The 20,000-nt window shown below is 42.7% G+C and overlaps 1 long non-coding RNA gene and 1 other non-coding gene across 5 annotated transcripts in view; one reads left to right on the forward strand and one right to left on the reverse strand.

Moving 5' to 3' along the window:
• LOC112257816 overlaps positions 1-20,000 on the forward strand; it is a 79,571-nt gene that overhangs the window by 57,098 nt on the left and 2,473 nt on the right. For 2 of the 4 annotated variants that reach the window (XR_006084083.1, XR_002954645.2), the window contains exons 2-3: positions 86-137; positions 19,770-20,000. The exon at positions 19,770-20,000 is cut by the window's right edge and continues 1,036 nt beyond it. This is a non-coding gene — a long non-coding RNA (uncharacterized LOC112257816). The remainder of the gene's footprint in view (positions 1-85; positions 138-19,769) is intronic. The other 2 variants (XR_002954646.2, XR_006084082.1) reach the window with 1 other exon arrangement.
• Positions 5,396-5,450, reverse strand: LOC112259531. The gene has a single exon (XR_002954880.1). It is a non-coding gene; the product is annotated as a U7 small nuclear RNA (small nuclear RNA).

A 20,000-nucleotide genomic window follows, 5' to 3' on the forward strand; every position in this document is an offset into this window, starting at 1 on the left:
GGAACCACGAGGCCGTGCAGTACGGTGTGAAACTGCCGGTATTGTTCAAGCCTATTAATGTTGTAATTTTCTTTTGTGTTTTCAGATAGGAAGAGAGTGAGATTACTCCATACCCTGTAAGGCACACAAACAACAAGGTAAGTTACCTTCAGAAAGAAGTTACCCTCTACAATACATTGTGTTATGTGTATCCTGATTTACCAAAATATCCAACAGCAGTTTCTTTAACTGTGGGCCTTGGATGTGGCACAGACATTGTGTTGTGTTCCCCTCCTCAACATGGCCTCTGTGACATGTCTATAGGCCAGACGAGAATCTGTGGAGTCATTCTTTATCTTTGCCGTCTCATCTGTACATTCAATCAATATATAATGTATGTTATTTCGGTTTTGTAGCTATATTCATTTTGATCTTACTTAGTTTAGACAGGTACAGTATGTTTTCAGATCGTTTCTGGGAGATTCGTCCTCGCTGTCTTTTCTGGTCCTTTCCATTGTGCTGTTCCAGCTTAATTCCTGTGTTGTAGCCAACAGCTCTCTGCTCTGCTCAAAACACTTCAGATTCAATGCTTATATATACGATTCAACACATTTATCTGAATTTATCCACTTAGTGATTGAGGGCGTTTATTGTCCTCACTTTATTGTTGAGTAGGATAGTGTAAGGATGACATACCAGAGGTTTTGGTGGACATCAACCTATCGACAACATTATTTTGATTTGACGGCTTGTTGCATGCATGGTACAGTAGACTCATACATAAAGTAACATCTTTGGACACAGCTTGGCCCAGGTTTGTGGCATAGGGTAACGTTGTATTTTTCTGTGTAATTTAACATATTATTTTGATACTTTCCAACTAACCACTTGGCAAAAACCCGTAGATCCGATCTTGTGGCAAATCTGACATCACAAGCTCGCCTCTGTGGGTCTCTGTCATTGTGGTGTGAACAACATATTTTTTGAATGGTAACTTTTGTCTCTTTGATGTCCTTTATTTATAAAATGACTAATCCTGCGGTAATAGATATTTGGTGTCCTGTGTGGTGTTAAGGAGTTCCAGGCAGAATAGAACATTTTGATTATTCTAACAAAGCATGAACCATAATGTTTCAGTTTTATTTAATAGCATATTCCAAACTGTTGATGTTAATGGAAGCAACCTTATCCTCCAGAATGGAAAAGGAGACTACAGTACAATTCAGAAGATACTACTGTTCTTGGTTTGGAAGTAGAGGACAAGACAAGAAGAAGGCCTACTGAAAATGTGTGCATCCGGGTTGAGGTAGTAGGTTGTATGGTTTAGAATGACACCCTGGGAGTTAACTGTACAACCTTCTAGCTTTCCTTGGAGCACACTCATGACATCAAGCAAAGAGATGACCCTCATCATGTCTTTCAAAGCACTGCGTGGCTTGGTTTACATTAGCCAACTGTTTTTGAGGGCCATGATGTCAAAATCTCACCGTCAATGTTTTTTCTCTGTGCACTATTTTAATTTTAAGTGTGCATGATAAAAGATGATAAATATAGGAAGTAAATTACCTAAATATATTACATAATGAGAAAAGAGAGTTATGTCTGTTTCTTATTTTAAATGTGCAGCTGTTTGAAGAAAACACAAATATCAAGTCTCATGATGATCCACAATTAGATTCGCTTTGTTTTATCTGTATGCTCTCATTAGAATGAATTGTTGGAGTGTTTTGTGAGGTGACAATGGGTATCGTGTCATAGACTTTCCTTTCCCTACACAGGCTTCTAATTGACCTTTCATGCCAGTAGACCCACGGTCAGTCTGCCTTTAGGGGCAAACAACCTTCAGTTAGTGTTAGGTTGAAAAGTTGTGTATTTTTAGAGTGGTTGTCATCCACTCTGGTAGGGAGGGAGGAATGACCACACTGCATCAATCACACAGGGGATCTGTAATGTTAGACATCCACTGTAAAGTATCTCCCACAAAAAAAGCACACAGCAAACAAAGGATTTTTAAAATTGTTCTTTCACTATCCATGAATATATAGCATATTAAAGGAATTACTGATTTATCTGCAGAGGGAATACAGTGAATGCACGATTCTTCATGCTTTTGAAAATGAATTATAGTGTCTTGCTATCGTGTGGATGTGTTTTTTGTAAGGCCATTATGTAATAGATCTAATATAATTTGTATTCTGTTAAAACAATAATTCAACATTTACTGCTGGTGATGGAGTTCGCAGCAAGGGAATCTGTTACGTTTTACATCCTAATACTGTCAAGCTATTCTGTTATTGCTAAAGGTCAATTTCAATTTCTCACCAAGACATAATTTTGTGGTGGAACCTATTTCACACAACCAGTTTCCCCTGGTTTCATATTGCTCCCTGAGTCAGTCAAGGCGACTCCAGTGCAGGCCAGGGCCTTCCCACATGAAAAAATACACGGAACAAAAATATAAATGCAACATGTAAAGTGTTGGTTCCATGTTTTATGATCTGAAATAAAATATTCCAGACATTTTCCATATGCACAAAAGCTTATTTCTCTAAAATGTTGTGCACTCATTTGTTTACATCCCTGTTAGTGAGCATTTATCCTTTGCCAAGATAATCCACCCACCTGACAAGTGTGGCATATCAAGAAGCTGATTAAACAGCATGATCATCACACAGATGGACCTTGTGCTGGGGACAATAAAGGCCACTCTAAAATCTGCAGTTTTGTCACACAACACAAGGCCACAGATGTCTCAAGTTTTGAGGGAGCGTGCAAATGACAAGCTGACTGCAGGAATGTCCACCATAGATGCTGCCAGAGAATTTAATGTTAATTTCTCTACCATAAGATGCTGACCACACCACCCACGTTGCGTGCGCAAGTGTTTCAACATAAATGTACACATACATGTTATTCAATAATTTAATCCAAACTGCTTGAGCGTCTGCGTAGCCAGGCGCTAAAATAGACCTTGGTTCTATTTTTGATGCTTGATGCGCTGCAAGTCTTGACTCTCCCATCTCCTCATTGGTTTTTAGGAGTACAGTATATTCTGTACCCACGTGGGGGATTGAAAGATGATCTGAGGTTCACACAGTCCAGTTGGTGGCGGTAATGCACCTTAAAGTTGGTTGCCAACCGCTATATAAAGTCAGAAGAAGACTGAAGGAGGAGAGATTACTAGAAACTAACTAGGTTTCCTCTTATCTGTGGATGAATTATCGGAGTAGAGAACACACAATTTTGGTGACTCAAAATGGGTAAAAATTCAACAAGAAAAAAGGACGTGGTGCTTTTCAGGTAATATAACAAACCAATGTCTATATCCCAGGACAAATTAGATCGCAACAGCAAGCTAGCTAGCTGAATGTCCATGAATGTTTAATGTGTTTTGATCTGTCCCCAAATTAATATAGTTGGTTCAGAGTTAATTTAGCTATTTCAACTTGCGTGTCCTGATTGCGTCTGGTGTGGATGGACTAAATCTATTTGAATACACACAGATACCGTGACAAGATCCTGAGGCCATTTTCGTGCCACTCATCCACCACCATCACCTCATGTTTCAGCATGATAATGGACGGCCCCATGTCGCAAGGATCTGTATACAATTCCTGGAAGCTGAAAATGTCCCAGTTTTTCCATGGCCTGCATACTCACCAGACATGTCACCCATTGAGCATGTTTGGGAAAGGCTGGATCGCCGTGTACGACAGCGTGTTACAGTTCCCGCCAATATCGAGCAACCTTGCACAGCAATTGAAGAGTAGTGGGACAACATTCCACAGGCCACAATCAACAGCCTGATCAACTCTATGCGAAGGAGATGTGTCGCACAGCATGAGTCAAATGGTGGTCACACCAAATACTGACTGGTTTTATGATCCACTCCCCTACCTGTTTTATAAAGGTTTCTGTGACCAACAGATGCATATATGTATTACCAGTCATGTGAAATCCATAGATTAGGGCCCAATGAATTTATTTCAATTGACTGATTTCCTTGTGAATTGTAACTCAGTAAAATATTTTAGGTCAATATACTATAGTTTACTATAGCACTATCTGTACTATTTGTGACATAAATTGAGTATGTACTATGCTTATTGGTCATAGTATACTTAGTATGCCAAAAGATCCCGAATGTCGTACTGAATTCGCCAAAATATGAAGTATACAAGCAGTGGAAACTATTTCTGAGCTTTTGGGGCCCATAATGCAATTCTTCAGAAAATGGGCATGGCTTCACAACATTTTCAGATTTGAAGAAAATGCAGCCGAAGTCCGATGAGCAGATCCAAACTCATTGCTTTAACTAATTATGACAATTGTTAAGAAAATGTTCAGCACTGTAATAAAGTAATGCCTTTTCAAATAAGTTACGTTATGTTGTCTGACAATTTGTTAGCTACGCTAGCCTTATGAACCACATATCATTACAGCAGTTGCTTTTATGTACCGGTGTAACGCTCGTCGTCGCAAGGAAGAGTGGACCAAAGAGCAGTGTGGAAAGTGTTCATGATCTTTATTGTCAAGAATCACTCAAACAAAAATAACGAATACAAAAACGAAAGTGAACAGTTCCGTCAGGCACAGATACTAAATGGAAAACAACACCCCACAAAACCAAAACGGAAAATGATAACTTATATATGATCCCCAATCAGAGACAACGATCCCCAATCAGAGACAGCAAAAACAACAAAGAAATAGAAAACAGATTCTCCCACCCGAGTCACACCCTGACCTAACCAAACATCGAGAATAAATAAGGATCTCTAAGGTCAGGGTGTGACAACCGGTTTGTTAGCTAGCTACTGTTCTAACGTTAGTTGGCTACTTGTACGTCCAACTTGCCAGTATTAACTATATGCCATCTAACTAACTACCCAATGTTTATTGACTTGATTATTCACATCATTCTTAGCTTAGCTAAGTGGTATAGTCATTGTGCGTTCTCAATGGACACTGTCAAATAAGTCGTAAGATGTCTGGCTAGTAATTTGTTACCTATGCTAACAAACTAGCAAGAAGTTGTATAGCAACAGCATCAACTTCCGGTAGACAGGCAAAGCACTAGTGCACTCAACTGAAAGGAGACTGTTCATTTACAGTATAATAAAATTAAATAATAGTACAGTATATAGTATGTGGTATAGTATGTAGTATAGTATAGTAAGTATGTTAGTATGGGTATTTGAACACAGCTGTAGTGTTTTGTGGACTGTAGTATACTGTAGTATTTAATATAGTGTTTTGCAGATATAATTGTAGCATACAATAATTGTAGTATTACTATAGTAAAAAAACTGTAGCATATACTATAATAATTACTGTAGTGTTTTTGCAGACTGTAGTATAGGTAACGGTATTATTTACTATAGTGTTTTTGTTTTATTATCTTTGACATATAAGTGGGGGCTTTCTCCTTGAGGGAACCTACTGGACAAATTCTAAAAGAGCAAATTGTCCATAACCTCTAAGACTGCGGTCGGAATGGATAGTTCAGAGCTTCTGCTCTTTTCTATAACCTGTAGGGAACAAAATATGGTCTATACTTGGCATGTAGGTTTTTCACTTATGGGCGGCACAAATTGGGATATGGGGGGTATATGCAAATTAAATACTGTAGTATTACTATAGTAAAACAACTTATTTCAGACATTACTGTAGTGTTCTTTGCAGACTGTAGTATACTGTAGTATTAACTGTAGTATTCTACAGTATACTACAGTGTTCTATAGTAATTACTACACATGATCGAGGGATGCTACAGTGTAGTATAGTATTTTACAGTATACTACAGAATTCTATAGTAAGTATATGTTCATGTGGGTTGACATTATCACAACCAATCTCCTGTGAGCTGAGTGGCGAATCCCAGCCACACTTTGAGGCCCAGATGGTTGGACATAAACATCAAGTATGAAATGTAATAATCATAATAAATCTGAGATTCTCTGTTTAGCAGATGCTTTTGTTCCAGAAAACAACTGACATCGCCCACAGCTTTTATTACATATCCATTTGCACTGCAGAATATAGTTCCCAGGTTCAACCAGGTTAAGTGCCTTTCTCAAGGGGTTTAGTGGCTTGATTATCCCACCTAACTACCTGCCTGGAACCAAGGCCATTCCCCAAACTGCTTCAGCAGACAGACAGACTGCTGTAATGTTTAAACTATTCAGCATGGGAGGGAACAGTCTGTATGTTTATATGTTTCCATGCACTGAGACTTAGTTATAATCTATGGGCCCTTGTCCTCTACAATGACGATGGGGAGGAGTAGTGATATGTGGTCTGGTCTGTGGTTTAAACCTGCCCCAGCCTTGGAAGGTCTGTCTACTAAGATCAGGGCTCTGATTCTGGCTCTCTCTTTCTTTCTGGCAGTCGTTCACAGCTTGTAAAATGAGTCGGATCACCACAAAGCAGAACAAAATGCATATGTGGATCCATTTTCTTAGTCTACAGTACATTTCATACTGAATTAGAAATGTACTGAAAGCGGGACACTAATCCGGCGCTTATAAGAAATCCCGCTACGCCCTCAGACGAACCATCAAACAGGAAAAGCGTCAATACAGGATTAAGATTGAATCCTACTACACCGGCTCTGGCGCTCGTCGGATGTGGCAGGACTTGAAAACTATTATGGACTACAAAGAGAAACCCAGTCATGAGCTGCCCAGTGATGTGAGCCGACCAGACGAGCTAAATACATTTTATGCTCGCTTCGAGGCAAGCAACACTGAAGCATGCATGAGAGCACCAGCTGTTCTGGACGACTGTGTGATAACGCTCTCGGTAGCCAATGTGAGCAAGACCTTTAAAAGGTCAACATTCACAAAGCTGTGGGGCCAGACGGATTACCAGGATGTGTACTCAAAGCATGCGTGGACCAACTGGTAGGTGTCTTCACTGACATTTTCAACCTCTCCCTGACCGAGTCAGTAATACCTACATGTTTCAAGCAGACCACCAGAGTCCCTGTGCCTAAGAAAGCGAAGGTAACCTGCCTAAATTATTACCGCCCGTAGCACTCACGTTGGTAGCCATGAAGTGCTTTGAAAGGCTGGTCATGACTCACTTCAACAGCATCATCCCGGATACCATAGACCCATTCCAATTCGCATACCGCCCCAACAGATCCACAGATGATGCAATCTCAATCGCACTTCACACCGCCCTTTTCCACCTGGACAAAAGGAACACCTATGTGAGAATGCTGTTCATTGACTACTGCTCAGCGTTCAACACCCTAGTGCCCAAAAAGCTCATCACTAAGCTAAGGACCCTGCAACAGTATCTCAACAGCTAGCCTATAGGTCCTCCGAGAGCCTCTCAGCTGATGGAGCCTCTTATCAACACAGGCTGCCCAGTGAAAGGGACTTAGCAGCTATCAATTAGGGGCCAAACAAATGTAGAGTGATATTAATGGGTGTTCAATGGAAGAGCGTGAGAGGCCTCTCCATGTAGGCTCAACGACCCCCCTCAGCCCCGGACGACTCACAATGCCAACAGGTTGACAGTGTGTTGTTTAGCTTGATCCTGCTAAAACCCTGAAACCCCAAGACGAAGGGCCTTTTATCTGCATGGGGCCTCCTAGCTGACTCTCCTGCTGGGGTGGGATCTCTGTGTGGTGACTGCTCTGCTCTGTCCAGTCAACCACTATAGTGTTGCACTTCAGTCAGTCTAGCCCTCTGGGGCTCAGACTGAGTGAAAGGATCTAGGTTCATGTTCTGAATGATGTGGAGAACGTTCAATTAACCATGTCTGAATTTTTGGAAGAGGCCTAACGTGAAATACTGTATGTCTTAATTCCAATCCCAATTTATAGACACATTGTTGATCTATCTTCTCACTTTTCACTTGAGTTTTTCAGAAACAAATATAATTATGTTGTAGTATGTCCTATACACATACGCTTTCCAAATTACAGCCAGGTACTCAAAAGCCTTGGTTGGCTTCATACTGTTCCTCCTCAACCCTCCACACACAGTTATTAAACAGACTAGAGGAGCCAAGCTGCGTTGGGCCGGAGCCCAGAGTTTATTTTAAGAGTTCAGTTTTTCTCCATCTTTCCTCACCTCTGAACTGAATGGGTCGTCCAGATGTATCTAACTAGTGGGGCCGAGGCGAAGAGGACGTGGTCCTGGAGAATTCTGCTGTCTCAGCACTCCCTAGTCCAGCTGGCTCAGCAGCCAGGCCAAGCAGGGTAGGAGTCATTGGTTCCAGCTGCGCCTCCATTTATGTGAGGTTGGACAAATAAATCATGGGATTAGATAGGAGAGGAGAGACTTGGAGAAAGAGAGATTATTCTTTCACTGCACCAACCAAGGCCTCCTTAATAACAGAACAGCACACTGACTGAGAGAGCTCTGCAACAAGCCTGTTGCTCCAAGATCCTTGGACTGATTTCATTGTATTAAGGATTTATCCTGCATCCTAGGTCATGCTAGCAACATTTATTTACTTAATTTGTGTTATGCCAGGCAAAATTGTAAAGATTAAATGTTTTCCAAGCAAATTATATTAGGGAGGAGGCATGTAATTGTCTTCTAATGAAATGCAACTTACCATCAAAACAAGTTATCTTTATTTCTTGCCACATACTTTATCAATTGAAGGTTGTTGCTGTGCTATCCCGGGATCCTTGGGATGTCCCTACCCTAAGCCCTAACCTTAACCCTAACCTTAGCTCTAATCCTTACCTTAATGATTTTAAATGTAAACTTCAATGTGGTAGGGACATCCCAAGGAACTGAGATAGCGAGGACCCTCAATTTTATGTCATCTGTACACAGGAATGAAATGTGTGAATATCAGATCTCTCTTAGCTTAAGCCAGGTCCAGCTGCATTAGCAAAAGTAATGTAAAAAAAAAAGTAATTAGTAAAGCAATGGCTCTTGATGTCATCGTTGTGGAATATTTTTTAGCCACTACGCATGTGTAAAAAAATCAACCCTATTAAGAGAAGTGTATCTTGAGTATTTTCAGTAAGTCTATTGTTGGACATAATAACCATGCACGCACACACATAAGCACATTCAATTAATTCATGCTTTTATCTGAGTGAGGGTCCTTTCAACAAGGCCATTGGTCTGCTGGTTCTGCCCTCAGTTAACACCAGAGACGTTGATAGAAAATAAAAACATGAGGGACTAAATCCTGCCACTGGTGTCACTGGCCAGACATTTAGCTACTAATTCTCTACAAATTCCCCACTTCATATGGCTGTAGCAGACTGTGATTTGGTGAGGTCTCTGCATGGCTGCTAGTATTTTTCCTTAAGACGAGATATCCCCTTAATGTGGTTCGTTTAATGGCAAATGAATAACCATAACACATCCATGGCAGACGGGTGTGTCATTGATCTGTCTGGATTCATTCAGCCCCCCCCCTCCTATCCTCTCATCCTCCTCTTCTCTCCTCGACCTGCTGCTGCGTCAGCCACTCTCCCCTATCAATATGCTCTTGCCCCTTGACCCCTGGGGCAGATCAATTGTATTGATCGAGAAGAGCAGGGGCAAGGGCAGGGTCCTCTGATGGGCCCCACCAGCCAGGCCGCCTCGACTGCCAGTCAGCTAGTGTGACAAGACATGATCGTCATTAATGTCCCGCTGGCTGATGAGATGAGGGAAAGGCTAGGGAGGCACAGTGCATCTCAATCGCAGGCCTCTCCCGCCCCCACTGTGCTACTCACATTCCCTGTTTGCCACCACTGGTGCCGCCTGCCTGCCTGCCTGCCTGCCTGCCTGTCTGTCTGTCTGTCTGTCTGTCTGTCTGTCTGTCTGTCTGTCTGTCTGTCTGTCTGTCTGTCTGTCTGTCTGTCTGTCTGTCTGTCTGTCTGTCTGTCTGTCTGTCTGTCTGTCTGTCTGTCTGTCTGTCTGTCTGTGTCTTCCTGCCTTCCTGCCTGGAAACCTTTGTGATTGACGCGTGTCGTAAGACACTGTCATCTGATTTCAGACTTATTGTAAAATGGGTGGTGTCATAGCGTTTTGATAGTGCATAATGGTTCTCAAAGTCATTGTCTGTACTGCCTTCCGCTGCAAGTTCTTTTTGGGGTTCTTTGAGACATAGAACAGTCTGGTTATTTCTGTGGTGTAAATCATTGTACTCCTGTCATGACAACATTCTCTTTTATATCAGTGCTGCATCATAGAGGCTTGAGGAGTTGTATTTATTGTACCAGCCTGCTACTCACATTTCTTCATCTTTTTGATTTGTACTTTGACTTATTAAAGACAACCCAGGGTCATTCATGTTTATGACATTGTACACGTTTCCTCAGCCAGTTAAAAAATGACCAACCGTGGTATTCCAAGATTCGCTATACAGTCTAGACTAGAAGAATGGAGAGGATATGGGGAAACGGGAGGAGAGGGAATAGGAGGAGGGGGAAGGAGAGGAGGGTCAAAGCGTGATGTCTAGCCGTGTGTGTGTTGGAGGGGGGTTAGCTCTTCGCTGATTGGAGCGTCTAAGGAAGCACGGTGGTGTGTGTGTGTGTGTGTGTTGCGAGGCGGGGCAGCGGTAGTTCCAGACTTTACAGTGACACGGCTGTAATGAAGCTGATTGATCACCAGTCCTCTCTCCCCTCTCCCTTCCTCCCCTCATTCTCTCTCCCCTTCTTCCTCCCACCCGTTGTTCTCTCTCCCCTCTCTCATACACCCCTACCCCCAGCATCACCATTGCCATCACCAGGCCTGCTATGAGCCAATGGACTAACCCTTACCCACTCGCATATAGACTTCAACCTTGCCATGGTAGTGAAGTTGGCTACAGAAGGAAGATAATGTAATATACCATATTTTTTAAAACTGTTGACGTTCTTAGTCTTGACCTTGTTCTGAGCTCAAATACAGATGCCTGTGTGTGAAGCAACAGAGTGATTTTTCTGAAGGATCTCTGCATTGCAGCAAAGCCATGATGTGGGGGTTTCGCAGTTTTGAATAAAAGCAAATAACCAATCAATGATGATATTTGCAGGCCCCCTTTACCTTTCCCCTCTTTGTCGTACGGAGTCACAACCCTAATCCATCCAGGGTGTTGAGGTTGATAGATCGGGGGCTCTGAGTTTAGGATGAGCCGCCAAGGGCAGATCTCATTCAGATAGAGAAAAAAAACCACATTGTCTGTTCCTTTGTTTTGCTCTGTCTTATGACTTCGTTCCATTTGATGTCTCATATCATTTTATTGTTTTGGATGGGAAGGACAGTGAAGCTTGAACGCTGTTGGAGTGTGCAGAACAAAGACGTACAGATAGCCTATGTGAGACTATATGTCTCTAACTAATCAGTATTCAGCAGGGCGTCTACAGTATGACGGAATGGTTTTGCTAAAGGTCCTCCTTTATTAACTGCAGCACTGTAGTGTGGATGTGGTGTGGAGTCTTAAGGGCATAGATAGACGGGCTTCTAGAAAGAGAGAAACAGATAGCCACTTCTGTCCAAAACCTATCCAAGCAGAGAACAAACAATCATGTCCTGTGATTTCTGTGATTTTTCTCTGCTTGTGTGTCATTCAGCATCTCTATAGGTGTGTGCTGTTAATTGAGAATCTATTGAATATTTTTATAAAGCTATTATGGTATACTTTGTATGGTCTGACTGATGAAATACAGTCCTGTCAGACTGTCATCTGACGGTGTGCACGCTTCAGCGATTAGGTCATAATATTATGGCAGTGTCAGTTTTCAGTGTTAGGTGACCCTGTCATTGTGTGTCGGTGTCTGTATCTTGTGTAATGGGGGACTGTGACAGTATCTCTTGGAGTTTTGGGTCTGTTGTCCTTGTCAATTTGTCTGTGTACTACTGTTTTGTCGACGACTGTGTCTGAGTTTTGTGTTAACATGTCTGTGATGGCGTCCGTACTCTGTGTTATATGTCACTATGCCTTGTGTTGTGTGTCTGTTGTGTGACAGCATGAGCCACTTTAGAGCATCCTGCTCCTTGGCCAACCAGCCAGGCGTTGGAATTGATCATCAGCACAGGTGGAATGTGTGCGCCAGCCGAGGTTGTATGGGAGTGAGAGAGAGAGAAAGAGAGAGAGAGAGAGGGAGGGCTATAGCTGCAGACTCCCACTGCCGTAGCGTAGTACCACTCTGGGCGAGTGAGCAGCCACAGACGGGAGTCACAGAGACGAGCAGACAGGTAGAGACCTGGGGATGGGGAGGAGGGGGTGATGGGAATAGCATGTGGGCAGTGTTTTGGGAGACAAAATGTTTTGGCATCACCATTTTCTTTTGATGGCCCTGTTGTCACTGTGGTGTTGGTGTTGGACCTACGTGGGAAAAAACAGGGTAGATCACTGTCACGACACGACTGGTGGTCCTGGAGCCTAAGGGGGGAGGTGAGATGGAGCTGATGATGCAAGTGGTGAGGGGAGGGGAGAAGGGGGAGGGGGTGGAGGAGGGGGAGGAGAGGTGTCCCACCTCACTGACCTGCGTCTGGCTAAGCCCCGGACTCCTCAGCATCTCCCTTTCTGTTTTTCTTTTTTCCCTGCTACTTTTTCTCTCCTTTTCCCCCTCATCCCTCGCTTAAAGATAGATGACAGAGGCGTAGTCGGCAGAGACACGGAGGAGTGTGTGAGGCGAGGCGCGAGAAAGAACACTCGCGTTTCCGGAAACGTCCGCTTTGCTCCGTGTTCCCCTGAGAAAGGCATCTATCTAACTATTAGTGGGAGGAGTTGGGAGGGGGAGGGGTGAGGAGGGTTTGTATAGGGTGAACAAGGGGTGAAAATGACATGTAAATGTTTTGGTTGCGGTGCTTTGTTAAGATTCATGACAGGGCAGTTTGGTTTCTTTCATGGCAATATGATTGTGTGGCTCTGGTTACCACCGCCTGTGTCTGTACTCTGTGTGTGTCTGAACTCTGTATTTGTGATGAGAGGAAAGCTCTGTGACTGAATGTGGCTTCTTGTTCGGCTCTGTAGTGGTGACAACTTATTTCTGTACCGTGCAGAGCTCGCCACCATGGCAGTGGGGCGAGGGGGATTGGGTGAAAGCAGGGGGAGACTGTTAGCAGTAGAGACAGCAGTGTGTGTGAAGGGGGGAGGGGGGTGCAGTTAGAGGCGTGGAGTGGGGGAGCACGAGTTCTGGAAGATGCGCTGCTCTGTGTTTCTTTTGTTATTATCTTACTCTGGTTAGTATCGCTTTTTACCTGCCACTTCCGCAAAAACTGGTCAGCCAAGAGAGTGGCGGCATCACATAATGATACATTTTCTCATTATTTAATTTATGGCTGAGGCTATCCATGGAGGGGAGGGTTAGAGTCTCCGGGTCACCCCCGTAATGGAAGCCCTCAGACTGGGGCCGTCAGGTGGTCAGCTCTCCTCCCTGGCGGTGGCTGTGGTGATCAGCAGTGGTCAGTGCAGGCGACGGGTTGGAGGGTCCGGTGCAGTAGTCAGTGCAGGCGACGGGTTGGAGGGTCCGGTGCAGTGGTCACTGCAGGCGACGGGTTGGAGGGTCCGGTGCAGTGGTCAGCACTGGGGCCATCCATCCCAAGGAGGAGAGGGAGATGTAGACTGATGATCCGCGTGCATGTCGACGCTCAGAGGACAAAGAGGCGAGACTGTCTGCCTGGCTGGGGGGGCTTTCCTCTGCCAGCACAAAGGCTAGTTAGCGCAGAGCAGAGAGTGCTTGTTCGCCTGTCTGAGGCTGGCTCTGCCCTGCGACTTGGAAAATGTAACTCTGATCGTCTCCAGCGAACCTTATTCCTCTCTTTTCCTCTCTTTGACCTCTCTCATATCTCCTTCTTCATCTTTGTCTCTGCTATTAATATCGTGTTTCTGTGGTGTTACAGTTTATTGTGTTTGTGGCGTGTGTGTGTTCTGATACATCTGTCTTTGCCTTTCTTTGTGTGCGGAGCATTCAGCTTATCTTTTACTCGAGCTCTCTGAAATGAAGGAATAAGTTATCTGCAGTGAAGGAGGGGAAAAATGGGGACTTTTTTTCTTCCACAGCAGGCGACTGTTGTTTGACGAAGCCTTTCAGCACATTACCCAAGTGGTCAGACCGGACAGGACACTGGCCAGACAGACACGTGGAGGTGGTTTTGGGGCAGGAGGGAGGCACCAAGGGGTGGTGGTAGTGAGAGAAGGGTGCCATGCTGCTCACACCCCTGTCCGACTGACTGACTGTGTGCGGCTCCTCAGTGCCAGGACCCTGTTGTACTTCTCCTGCTCCCTGAGACCCTAACTTGTGAGCTCTCTTCATGAAAAATCACGGGTTAGGCTCTTGGGACGCTGGCGGAGGGCACGAGCGACTACAGTAGCAACCCAATGTGCCTGCCAAGGGTGGAGTCGGGATGGAACAGCTGCTGACATCAATGTTACACACATCAGGATGTATGGGGAAAGGGGGGAAGGGGAAGACAGAGAGAAAATGGGGATGAGGAAGGGGGACCGAAAGAGATCATTGTTGGTAGTGAAATTAAAACGTAGGTTTCTTTCTTGATGAGCTTTACTAATGATTTAGCCCTCGCTCACATCCCTATGTGTACAATGTATGATCGCCCTTACAGTGGGTCCTCACTTAGTAGTTGCGTCATATGGCGATACACTGCGGTATGCCACGGTACGGTACTGCACGTTACAGTGTGTGACGTCATAGTATTTTGTTGTCAGCCACTGTTGCCATTAATGCTTGTGCGAACCATCAGAGGGCATCTTTGAGCACATCTACTCCAGCCTGGCGGGCCTACAGTAAGACTACAAAATAAAACCATGTTGACGACAGTTTTATGAGTTTAACCTTCTGAATTATTATATTGAAGAAAGATTTTTGTCTTTGTTTTCCGTTTGTCTACTGTAATGTAGCCTATATTTTATTATCTTAAGTGATTGTCAGGGGCTCCCCTTTCATCGAACATAATGTGTCAAAATAAATTATAATTTTGTGACAAAACTGCATAATGGTATTCGCTTTATGAAAACTAGCCACTGCAAATGACGCAGAGTAAAATAGGCTACTTGTTACGGGAGAGGAGGATTCTGCAGCGGGAAAGAGTGATAGCCCCTAATCTATATAAAGTGAGATTCTGAAACACAGAGTCATTCTTTGCTGATGCGAAGAAGAAACTGAATGAAAGAGAGTCCAGGGAGGAAAAAACTACAGGCAAGTCATCTGTATGGGCCTCATTTACGCACATTGTGGATACGGAGGGGAAAAAGGTTGCCCATATTTTCAAGAGCTATTCAATATATTTGTTTTATTTATGAAATTACTAGTTTATTTAGGCAATAAATGTCTTGGTACTTTGTAAAGTTCATGGCGTCATTAACCTTAACTAGGGCCCCAGGACCAGTGGAAGCAAAATAGTCCTATAACATCAAAGATCCACCACCATATTTGACCGTAGGTGTATGAAGAACTTTTCTGCATATGCTTCGTTTTTCGATGCCAAAGATCTTGGCCATGTCAGATGACATGAAAATAGAACCCTTGGCCACGCACACCAGTGGTGGGTTTGGTGTCGAAAATCGGAAGCATATGCAGAAAAGTACCTCATTACATACAGTCAAATATGGTGGTGCATCTTTGTTATGGGGCTATTTTGCTTCCACTGGTCCTGTTGGCCCTTGTTAAGGTCAATGGCATCATGAACTTTACCAAGTACCAGGACATTTCAGCCAAAAATCTGGTTGCCTCCGACAGCAAGACAAAAACCCCAAGCACACATCAAAATTCACAAAGGAATGGTTAATTGGCCACAAAATCCAAATGTTCAGTCTCTGGACTTGAACCCCATTGAAAACCTGTGGTGTGAAATGAAGGGGGCAGTCCATAAGGGTAGATGAAGGATATCAAGGATCTGGAAAGATGATGATCTAAGATCCCTCTTAATGTGTTAAAAAAAAAATCATTTTTTGAAAAAGTTTGTGTCGTTATCTTTTTGAGATGTATTTTATTATTTGTTGTATTAGTATAAAAATGATATAATTTCACTTTTTTTGCATGCATTATAGCTCAGTATTTGTATTATTTATTTCATACAGTCTTTTTTGCTAATCTTTATCAATTGTGCCAATAATTATGGACCTGACTATATAGCAGACAGATATTTCTTCAACTTCATCTTTCAATGCTGTATGACGTCATCTGAAAGCATGCTTTAATTTGACCATCCCTGTAACTGCTTTATGATTTGAAACTAAATTGATAGAAATAAGTTTCCCTGAAGACTCAATTACATGTTAAGAACCACAACCCAGCAAACCTGAAGTTAGGAATAACAATACTCTTCAATTACTCTTCTAATGGAAACATTTGCTATCATCAATCTTAACTGTATGAGACAAAGCATTTTTTTTTTAAATAAACAGTTTTTATGAATTACTGTGTTTGCACTATAAATTATACACTATATGGAATTATAATACATGTTTGTTCAGCACATAACATTGTTTATCCATGTAAACAGTTTACCATATTGTTTTCTAAATTGGTTTTATTTATTTACCAACATTATATATGAAGATCTACAAGATTATTATGGAAACTAGGTGATGTTCAAGCAGTTTAACAATATATTATAATAAAAAATACAAAAAGAAGTATTTTGCATTGCATAGTTGATGAATTTCTAGCCCTCACTTATTTCAGTCATGTTTCATTCATGTGTAAAGGCTTTTTAAAAACCTTATTCCATGTCAAATTACCGACTTCCTTGAAATAAAGGAAAGGCCCTCAGGAATTCATCTTAATTCAGGGAGATGGAGAAGATTTCAGATAGGATGTCAAATGAAAACACATTGTTTGTCGCTATACAAAATCAAATAACTTTTGACCAAGACAATCCAATTACAAACTCATACAAATTCCCCCTGTCCTTAACACTGATCTCACTGTTAAAGAGGTGTAAATTAATTCACCCTAACAGCTGACCTCATTTTTTTACTTTCTGCTTTTCCCGAAGCAGCTTGCTTTTATAAAAAACACATTTCTGCTAAATTACCCACATTAGAAATGCAGTTTCAAAACAATTGATTTTCTCTCTATGCCCGCTCTCTCGCTCTCTCTCTCTCTCTCTCTCTCTCCTTTCGCTCTCTCTCCCTCACACACACACTCACTAATTATGTTTTTTCCCTATCTACTCCCTGTTTGGTGTTCATAGTGAACAGTGCTGATGCCAACTAATCAGTCTGTGTCTGTGCCACAGAGCCCCCAGCAACAGCTAAAGGAGTGAGTGCCATGCCCCCATGAATACCAAGCAGTCAGACACGACGCAGCGAGTGCAGAGCTGGTGCCCACAAAACAGTTAGACAGTTTTATTAGGATGTGTCTGACACGTGGCAAAGCCTGGCAGGCACGGAGGCAGCTAGCACTCATCGGAAACCCACTGATGAAATCTTCAACTCAGCGCTAGGCTGCTAGCTCCCACAACACTAACAAAGCAGGCTGGCTGCCCTGCTCTTCTCAACCCATATTCTCATCTGAAGGAGTCAATACATAAATATATTACACAGTGAAATCATCTCAGCAACCCTCAGGACTTTAGCATTTAACACTGTTCAATAGGGAACAGTCTAGCCCTAGAAAACTTTTGTGAAATTTCAAGTTATTTTACAATTAGAAACTGGTGCAAATTAGATGGATTTACTTGGCATTGAAATGCAGTACAGTAGCCTCAAAGGCTAAAATACTGTACTTACAGCATGAAGAGAATCCAAAAATAGAGTAAAAGAAAATTCTGGACATGACTTTTGGTCATCTCCAGACTACAAGTTGCAAATGATATCTTTGGTCTTCCTCTATTGTCTTCCTCTGTTTAGTGGATTCTACAGCATCAAATGAGAACGAGGGATAAAGATAGAATTGAAGACAGACACATTGAAATAAATGAATAGCTCAAACATTGCAGGTTTCTGAGATGTAGTGTAAAATCCCTGTAAATTTAGACAATTCACAATTCAAACAATGAACTCTCCCTCCCTCGTCTCGTTTTGATATGTTGAAGGTTGATGACCTCTGATGGAGAAGTGTTTGTTTACTCTGCAAAAAGAAAATGAACAAAGAAAACATTGAAAATGAGCAGGGGAAAACTATCAGTGCTGACAAATAAGAAACCACCTCATACCTTATGGCACTTTATGTGTATCATTAGACATCAGCAAAACATTTTTTAAGCGTTTATATTATTTATGTAAAAAAAAGAAGAGGTATGCTAATTAATTCCTTTGAAGCAAATATAGACAGAAGGTACAGTAGGACAGAACTCTTGTCTGAAGCTGGTTTTGACTTTATGTAATGAGATATCTTGAACCACTGTGGAGGTGGGTCCTCAAGTTAAAGAGGTAAACATACGGTCTTGTAATTTCTCCCATTGATCATCAGCAACAGCAGTTCTACATTGTGTTATGTCATGTATCAAAATCCCCTCTTACCATTTTGCCATATAGAGCAATGGTTTCCAACCAGGGGTACTAAGACTTAGTATCAGGTTTCAGGTAAGACCCAAGTGCAGACTGTGTTGAAGTAACAATGTTTATTGCAACAGGGGCAGGCAAACGACAGGTCAAGGCAGTCAGGGGTCGATAATCCAGAGTAGTGGGGCCAAGGTACAGGACGGCAGGCAGGGTCAGGTAAGGCAGAGGTCGGTAATCCAGAGTAAGGGCAAAGGCACAGGGAAGCCTCAGCATCAGGCCTGGCCAGGCCAGGACAGGACAGGCCAGGCCAGGCAAGGCAAGGGTCAAAACCAGGATGCAAAAAAAGAGCAACTGGAGAAAAGCAGGTGCTGATACAAACCACTGGTTGACTTGAACAAACAAGACAAACTGACCCAGACAGACAGAAAACACAGTTATAAATACCCAGGGGATAATTGGGGAAGATGGATGACACCTGGGGGGGGGTAGAGACAAGCACAAGGACAGGTGAAACAGATCAGGGCGTGACAGTCAGGTAATCACTAGTTACCACAATCACAGACACAGTCATACATATGGCTAAATCCTGCCTATTTCTACAATTTGTCTTCTTAAAATCTGATGTTAAACCTAACCCTAACCACACCTTATGCCTAACATTAACCTTAAATTAAGAAATCATGCATTTCTTTTGTAGATATTGCCAATTTTGACTATGTGGCTGTGGTAACTAGTGACAACCGAAGACTCATGACACCATAGGCTTACTGGTAAAATGCACATGAGGGGGTACTTCAGGGGTACTCCGGGCAGAGCAAAATTCAGTTGGTGGTACACTAACCGAAAAAGGTTGGGAACCACTGATTTAGAGTAATTAAACCATATAAATCTCTAGTAATATGGATTGGAATTGGACATATTAGGACATATTGGACATATTAGTGCATTCAGACATTTAGGAAGAGGCCTGGATAGTGTAGTTTAACAAAAAGGAGATCAAATATGCCTCTGACACAATAAATGTATTCAGTGAAACTCCAACCATCTATCCATTTCTATTTCCGTTTAACAACCAGTGTGACATTTTGTACAGCATTCAGATTCTCTGGCTCAGCAAAAATGTGTGATATACTGCGAACCACATTCATCAAGGCATTTGTTACATAAATATCTATGTAGTTCCATGGTCTCTGTTGGTCATCAGTTTCTTGCAGCAGAAAAGATTGATTCCATCCCTGACCAGCCGTGGATAAACCCTGGTTCCAGATTATTCTAAATTAAAGAGTGTTCGCCGACAGACCAAGGGTGTGTGAAGAAAAAGATTGCATTCTATTCTAAAGAGGGCACATTTTGATTGGACAGAGTTGACACAGAAATCAGATGGATTAAAAGGAATTATCGTCTTGTTTTCTACCCTTGATTGTCAGGCATTGTGGAGCTGCAGCCCAGCGGATCTCTTATCTCAGGTAGTTGGGGGGGAACAGCAGGTGTGTATGATTGCATGGTTAGTAGGGGGGGTGGAGGGGACGGACCACTGAGGCACAGGGTGTGGCGGGGGGGGCACTATGTCTGAGTTTCCAGACACTGCGGCAGGAAGCCAGCCAGTCACCTGAACACACAAATTACACTTCCCCGCACACACCCCGGTGTTCGTCCCC

The sequence above is a fragment of the Oncorhynchus tshawytscha genome, linkage group LG09 (genome assembly GCF_018296145.1).
Source record: "Oncorhynchus tshawytscha isolate Ot180627B linkage group LG09, Otsh_v2.0, whole genome shotgun sequence".
In the NCBI taxonomy this organism is placed as follows: Eukaryota; Metazoa; Chordata; class Actinopteri; order Salmoniformes; family Salmonidae; genus Oncorhynchus; species Oncorhynchus tshawytscha.